The 8,549-nt window shown below is 32.2% G+C and overlaps 1 long non-coding RNA gene across 1 annotated transcript; it reads left to right on the top strand.

The window, feature by feature from the left end:
- On the top strand, positions 291-2,816 carry LOC109359604. The gene is made up of 3 exons (XR_002109086.1): positions 291-532; positions 621-749; positions 2,323-2,816. It is a non-coding gene; the product is annotated as an uncharacterized LOC109359604 (long non-coding RNA).

The raw sequence follows: 8,549 nt of genomic DNA, 5'->3' as shown, positions 1-8,549 counted from the left end.
GTATAATAGTTTCTAATTATTTATAGATATAGGATTTTGGTAATAAAATAGTTTATTAATTATAAACATATCAGGAATTAATAGTTTAGAGACAGCATTGGTTGTAGACCTTCTTCTCGTTTTCGGAGAAGTTAGAGACAACTCGAACCGTAACCTTACTAAAAAATCCATCAAATTTATTTAGTATGATAGTTTCTAATTATTTATAGATATATGATTTTAGTAATAAAATAGTTTATTAATTATACATATAGAATTAATAGTTTAGAGATGGTGTTGGTTGTAGACCTTCTTCTCCCTCCTACTCCTCTTTCCTTCTTCGACGGTGGTGATTAGTCGATGGTGGTGGGGATCGACGAAGAGAATCCCTTTCTCTTCGAGATGCATCGAACGAAATCTCCCTCTTTTCTTATTTGATTGATTTCAGTTACTGTTTGGTTTTTTTTTATTGATGGATTAAGAGAGAACGAAGACGATATTGTGGGGTGGCTTGCGGTTAGGCTCCTATTCTCACGGTGGTCATTAGAGTAAGGTAATGACTCAACTACTCTTACTTTCAAAAAAGGATGGGATCTATTCGAGTGATATTGACTTACCCCTATGTCTACCCTGTATGCAAGGTTTTTGGGATGAGATTGCGGTGCTCAAAGGGTTCCCAATGTCCCCAAACGCGAGGGTTTACAGTATTGGTGATGATGGAGAATATCATAACCATGGATCGTGCAATTTAGGCTAAGGGAATCAGTAAGGTATCGTACCTCCTTTCTGCTTGCTTTTATGCACCTTTTAGTGCCTAAATTAATGGATGATATGCTTATGACAATAAAATTGTTTATCAATTTCTTAAGAACTAGTCGGAAGAAATGTTTTATGATTATCCTCTGCTCTCAATCAGCATGAGTATGTATAATCTTTGTGAAATGGTTCATATATGAGGAACAAACTTGGTTGGAGTTTTAACTTGGATATAAGTCCTATTGTCCAGTTTTAAAATTACAACAGTGCACCATCTACTCCAATCTATTTTGTTTCTTTGCTTTAGGAAATATACGCTTTGCTGAAACCAATACATATGGTTGATTGTAACCAATTAAAAGCCTAAGTCTAGTATATACATCGCACGATGAAGGATATGTTCATAACACAATATTATTATGGCTTGAATGTTTACCTGAGTATATGCTTTTCGTTGTTGTATGATGAGTATGTCTTGCCTTCTTGGTTTATGGCGTCTGTGATGTATAACTCTATATTCGGATTGCCTTTTGTCTAAATATGGGTATAGTGATTGCTCCCTGGAACTGGTATGATATTGAATCTGCTTGAATGTTACTCTCTCTGTTTATATTTCTGCCTTTCTCTCTAGAATGCTCTCTGTTTTTCACTTGCTATCATATTTTTCTGAGTGTATGTATGTGATCTCCCCTTTCTAGTGATAGCTGTACGCCTTTTATAGCTGTGTGTTTATGTTGTACTGCCCTTTTGTTTTCTGGTTAGCCATTCTGAAACTGCTCAATAATTATTCCCATTCATGTTGATTATGATTATATGTAATTGCTGAGATATTTCTGAATTCTCACCTAAGAGATAGGAACATATATCCTGACTCTTGCTTTTTTCTGATTATTCCTTTCAGTTTTGAGTAATGCTCCATAATCATTTTACCACTAATAGCTCCATTTAATACGACCATGATTGCTGCCTAACCCTGCTGTTTTGGAATCCTTTTCTGAATATTTGCCTTTTATGCCTACTGGAATACGTAGCTGAAAAAAAATATATGCCAACTGGTGATGACTTCTGGTTTGCATTTCCCCTTCTAATTAATCATATAATTGGTTTGATCATGATATGCTTGCTGTTTATGTTGCTGCCAACTAGAATTTGATTCCTCTGTTACGAACCCACTTTCTGGTTTAACCACATAGATAGACTGAGAAGTCTGGTTCTACACTGTGTTTCCAAGAAGAAATGGACTGTTTAAGATATTCACACCACTTTATCTCTTCTTGTTGCGCTCCTTGTAATGGTAATTGCTCATGAGCATCTTTATTATCAGCATTCACCGATTCTTCCCTTCCCATGTTACAGTGCTATTATTTCGAAGTAAGTTTGTGCTATTTTTACACTGCATAGTGCTGTTATTATTCCCATCAATGTCACAAGAGGGTATAGAAGGATTATTTGTTGAATAATTTGTATGCATTGCGGGTTATTAGTTGCAACATATCAGTCATAATTCTCTTATCATACACTCACACATCATTGTGAGTGAATAAACATTGTCTCTGAGTGCTAACATGGATGCTATATTATTTGTAGGTGGAAAAGGATTACTATGGTTAGTGGCTCCTAGCCACCACAATGAGTTGTCTAGGCGAATATCTTTTTATGCACAGAAAGTGGGGCTTACTTTAGCTGGCTTGGTTTGGCTTTTATTGGATTGGCTAGTGTTGATGCTGAGCACTCTTCTGAATTTTCAAAGCCACATATTTGAAGTACAGGGTATCCCAAGCGAGCCAAATAATGAAAAAAATGGCGTAACAAGTTTGTTTCAGTTGTATACGTGTTCAAAGTTGCTGGGGGGTTTGCTTTTTTTTGTTTTGGGAATGTTATGTGAGGAATGGACATAAGAGATTGAGGATAATAGGGTATGGGGTGAAGCGGTGATGAGTTGAGACCTGGAAGTGTTGGAATACCCCTTTTATTTGAATGTGCTTTACTGCCTTATTATCCTTATTGGAAAATGATTTGGTTCTTATTTTTTGTACTTTTAGAGACTGGTAACACAGATAACTTTCCAACAAGTGTTAATAATTTTCCTTATAGAATGAACATCGTATTTCCTTTCATGCTTACTCTTTCCAATGATTGTAATTAGTATTTGCGCTAGTTATGACAATATTTGTAACGGAACAAAATAGCAAGAAACAACCCAAAAGACATCATGGTGTCTAAGGATAAACTCGTTAAATAACAAGTTGATGATGATGATTCGAAGATAAACTTGGTTCTGAAACATTACAAAATGATATTATTTAAATTTTATTGTTTTGAATATTTTTTGTATTTTTATAAATTTTATAGCTAGGCCGGACAAAATTGAGTGTTCACACTATGTTTTACCACATGAGAAAAAACTTCATTGAAATCAATGTCTTCTCTTTGTATAAAACCTTTGGCCACTAATCGCACCTTGAATCTTGCATCTTCAACCCCAAGGATTTCTTCCTTCTTCTTAAAGACCCATTTGCATCCAACAATCTTTTGAGTCCTACATGGTTAGCACATTTTTTTATCCAATTTGATTTGGGTCCTACATGGTTAGCACATTTTTTTATCCAATTATATTGGCCAAATGACACACCATATTTTCTAATATGTCTAGTATTAGGTGTGTGACCATTTTTATCACAGTAAGAATAAGTGGGTAGATGCTTATGTGTCCAAGATTTTATATAAAAATAGGATTAGTATGGACACTTTCTTTATAGAACTCTATAGTTCTTCCCACGATTATTTTTCCTAAGACATTCTCGTTTTTAGCCACATGACTATTTGCGTAGCCAAGACCTCTACGGTCTGTTGAATGTCTTTGGACTTTTATGGTCTTTCCTGAATTATGACTGCTCTTGTTGAGTTTATTATGTTCAAGGCTTAATGTTGAAACTTTAGTTTCAAGAACAACACATTTTTGACATGAGGAAGAAGTGGGGTTTTCAATATCTTTCTTTAGAATATTGTTATGACTTTCCAAAAAAAAATTCATTTTTCTGTTTTAGGAAAATTTTGGAAAGCTTAACATATTCTTGATACAAATCATTAAAAACATTTTGTAAAAGCTTAACATATTCTTGATACAAATTATTAAAATATTATTGATAAAAAAATAATGTTTTTTATAATCAAAGATAAGTTAATCTCTCTCAATTTAGTTGGTCGTGTAAATTGCACTTGGTTGCTTAAATGGACTTGGTCATCTCATCCCTTGATTGCAGCTGAGGGGACCTTGAGATTCCCTTGAAACTAGCCGCCCAACCTCTTCACTTTATCACTCTATCCCAATTTAATTTTGAGATGCCAAACTTTATCTCCTTCCTTAATTAAATTACTCTTTGTTTTATCTCCTTGTTGAGTTGAATTTATCCTTAGAGATAGAGCTTTAGAAGTGCCCTCTTGTCTCTCCTAGCTTGAATCATGCCATCTTGAACCTTAGACCTAAGTGAACCATTTGACCACTAATGGACCATGATACAAAAGAATTAAATTCCTAACCCTCCCATGTTACATGAAATGAAAGTAAAATACTTAACATCAAATGAATAAATTCATTAGACTAAAATAAATCTGAAGACTACCTATGAGAATAAAATCTCATTTTATTTAATTCAATGCAAATAAAATTAAACTAAGTAAAATAATACTTAAGGACATAAATGTCCTTTCTCCATGTGATCTCTAGGTCAAATGAGTCCTTTGTGATCTTAGATGATCCTAATTTGGCTTTAACCCTAGTTATAGGACCTTCATGACCTCTCTTGCCATTAGATTCAAAGGCTGCTCTAGGAAAATTTATATCAACAACCTAATAAAAGCTCTAGAGAAATCTAGAATTACTCTCTTGATCTAAGACTCACACTCAAATGCTAGAGGTCTGGTAGTTGGATTCTCCTCTAATATTTTCTCAAATTACATATGGCTAATAAATCCATGTGTATAACTTTAGTAGCAATTGAATCATAATACTTTCGGAATTTCTAAAAGTAAATAACTCATCATCTCATCATCAAGGGATATAACTCTTTCACCCAGAAACTAATAAAACTATTCACTAAGGCGTGTAACCCCTGAATGAAACTCATATTTTGCTCACTCGTGTTTTGTGTTTACATGAGGCCACAAGGCAAAAATAATTTTGGTGACCAATCCATACAAAACGATAAGAGAAATGAAATAAAAAAATTATTCTGTTCTTTTTTTTTTTGCATTGGATTGGATTTATCTTGACCAATATGATTTATCAAATCCAATCATACTAAATTCATTTTAAATCTTACATCATTATCTTCACCTCGTGTGATTGTCTAGCAAGTGGGCTACCATTTTCAAACACCTCTCAATATACTGATCTTTTAAATTTGCATAAAACAACAGATTACTCACACTTAATCTGAACAAGGTTATAATACAACAAAGATTAAGTAAAAACACAATTTAAATAAGGATTTGCATGTAAAATAAGAATTGAGTATGATATATTTACAAATATATCATTCATTGGTATTAATAAACTTTTACTAGAATTCACTTCTATGTTTATAGGAGATATCAGAGGGGTTACTTTTAGGTTAATTTAGCATTATATTGATCTCACTAGAGCTTATTTGTTCAGGGTGTACATCTGCTGTCCCGTAATAAGTGTCATTCCATACGTCATGATCTTGTGATTGATTGAAAAAAATATTGAAGTTAAAATTTAATTTTAAAGTATTTTTTTGACTAATCATAGCTTATGGCACATACACTCATTATAGGATAGAAGGTGTACACCCATTTCCCCAACCCCTTGCGTATAGGAGCAATCTTGGGGAGACGAGGAGATTCAAAAGCGTGTAGATGAACTTGTGAGCATATGCAGTCCCAATGGTCCTAGTATCGATAAAGGATAGTAAGTGAGAATGCATTTTGAATGTAGGGCTGCAAACAATATTAAAATTAGGTTCAAATACCATATCCCAAGTCTGGATAACTTATTTTATAATTGGGGTTGTAATGTTATAGGAAACAGTCCTTCAAAAAAATTTCTTAAAAATGTGACTCAATAATTCTGAGAGATATTTTTTATGAGATAATTTGGTCTCTCAAAATTTCCTGAGGAATAATTTAATCAATAATAAGTTAGACTAAAATGAACGAATATTAATCAACACTATACCAACAATTCACTGGGCTAAATATGCAAGGTCCTGCTAAATTTTCAAGTATTCAATTATTAGGACTAACACTTATTGAAATGAGTAATCACGTACCTTAAAATAAATTAATTCCTTGTTCATAGGTGGAGAATTATCCTTGATTATACTATATTTGTTTGAAGAAAAGTTTATGTACTATTAGATGTCATTATTTTTTCAAATAATAAATTATCCTACACACAGGTTGTTCAAACATTATGTTGAATTTTTTTTCCTATTGAATATGGTGGAGAAAAAATGTCAGGAGTAAAAGGGTCTTCATCCTCTCAGACCCACATGATATTATTAGTTTCTAACACCTTTTGCAAGTTGCAGCTACATACTCTCCTTCCTGGACCACCATGAGATGTATTTGACCCCGCAACTCATTATACCGGATGCATAAACATGAAAATGTAGGAAAAAATAGGTTTGGTAAGGGTCCTCCTTACATAAAAAGAATAGGGTAATCTATACGATGGGTTGTATTCAATGGAAAAGTTGCATTGAAAAATTAAGTTTTCTAGTTTTTGAGGTATTGAATTCATTATTTTTAACATGAAATTATCTCCTTTATTATATTAAGTAGTGTCTAAAGGAAACTTATTAACATTGTCAAAAAATATCATACTTATTTAGTACTTATTTAATAGTCACTTTAGTATTGTTGAGTATTTCAAGTTGGCCAAGAAGTCCTATATTATGTAAAAGTTAATGAGTTAAAGATCATAAAATTAGGAAGACCCATTGACTTAATACTTAAAGTTTTGGATCAATATGTGATATCAAACTCACTTATATAAATACTTTATCCAATAGATAAAGATCTTCAATTGTTTGAACTCCTCAATCTCAATAAGTGGTATTAGCTAGAGTTGATGATTTAATTGTTTAATCAAGCATTAAAGTCATAAGTAGTCATGAATCCATGTGGGCTCCTTGTTATGAAAGCATTCTTGAGAAGAAGTCATATGTTGTGATATGTTGATGACAAGACAATTCAATAACAATGCAAGTAAATATAAAGTTGAGCTCTAGCGTAATTCATAGTCGAATATAAGTAAATCACTTGAAAGGAGATTTTGGATACTCTAAGTGTGAATTAGTATAATGAAGAAGTCACAAATTGTATAAAATTAGAATGTTAAAGAGCATATAAGAAGTATTATAGGTCTAGATGTTGAATGAAGATCACTTATATGCTTCTGCTCATAAATGAAAATATCTCGTGGTTTGGGATCCCAAATCTCAACAAGTATTATCCACATAGATTTAGGAAATCATTAAATATATTGGTTAACATTGTAAAATAATGTATTTTGAAATAATCACACTTCCTTCATCCAAGTGGTATTATAGTCAATAATTCAACTATTCAACCGAGTAATAAAGCGACAAGTGATCGAGTTAGTGCTTGTTCAGCATTGTATAGTCAAAATGGTAATTTGCTGGTATGTTCAGCTTACTAACATCATATGTGCTTTAGATTTCCATTTTTGAGAAAGAGGGGTACAAATTTTTGCTTTGAGAATTTGAGAAGCTTTCAGAACGTACAATATTTTAGGTAATACTTAAGATGAAGGATTTTGAAACCTATTTTAAATTAAAAAGAATTAAATTAGGATTGAGCAACATTTTCTAGGATGGGTAATGGTGACTCACTATAGTTAGAAATCAAATTAATATTTAATTCATCTAAGCATTTATACCTACAAGTATATGGAACAACAAAGTAAATCCACAATGATGTAATCATGAATTTGATATAGTCCACATGAAACATACAATGAATATGCAACCAATTACATTGACGAGTTTATAAGAAACAAATAATGAATATGCAACTAATTACTTAAAGAGAAAATTTAATATGAATTGGAAAAAACTAAAAAAGAGCATAAAAGATTGTATTAGTATTAGACGATTTCACTTAAAGAGAAAATTAATTGATGCAACGCGACGAATATCCAATACTAGACGTGATGAGTATTGGGCGACTAAGTTACAGTCCATCATTCTACATAAGTAATATCTAGTTTTTACAAATGAAAATGAATCGATCCTTAAACAAATGTTTTGTTAAAATGTTCCTCAATTGAGGATCGGTGACAACAAACTGAATATCTATTATGTCTTTCTGCACATAATATCTAATGAAATGTTGCTTAATTTATATATGCTTACCTCTAGAATTCACAATGTTTCAAATTTTATTTTCAATCGTATTAACACAAATTAAAGGGATTTGCCTTATAGAAATGTTATTGTCCTCTAGTAAGAGCTTGATCCGTATTAATTGAGAACAATAACTAGTAACATACACATATTCAGCTTCAATTATTGATAATGCAATAGTGTTCTGCCATTTGCTAGACAATGAGACAAGATTATCTCCAATAAAATGACATCCAACTAAAATGTACTCAACATTTTTCTTATAGATAGACTGAGATTAGTGGTGCCTTGCAAATATCTAAATATTATTTTAACTGAAGGTAAGTGTGTAAGTCTTGGATAAACTTGAAATCGAGCATACAAACAAACATTAAACATGATATTAAGCTTAGATGCAGTCAGATATAAGAGAGACCCTAT

The sequence above is a fragment of the Lupinus angustifolius genome, chromosome LG11, assembly GCF_001865875.1.
Source record: "Lupinus angustifolius cultivar Tanjil chromosome LG11, LupAngTanjil_v1.0, whole genome shotgun sequence".
In the NCBI taxonomy this organism is placed as follows: Eukaryota; Viridiplantae; Streptophyta; class Magnoliopsida; order Fabales; family Fabaceae; genus Lupinus; species Lupinus angustifolius.
This window is presented reverse-complemented; position numbering and strand designations above follow the sequence as displayed.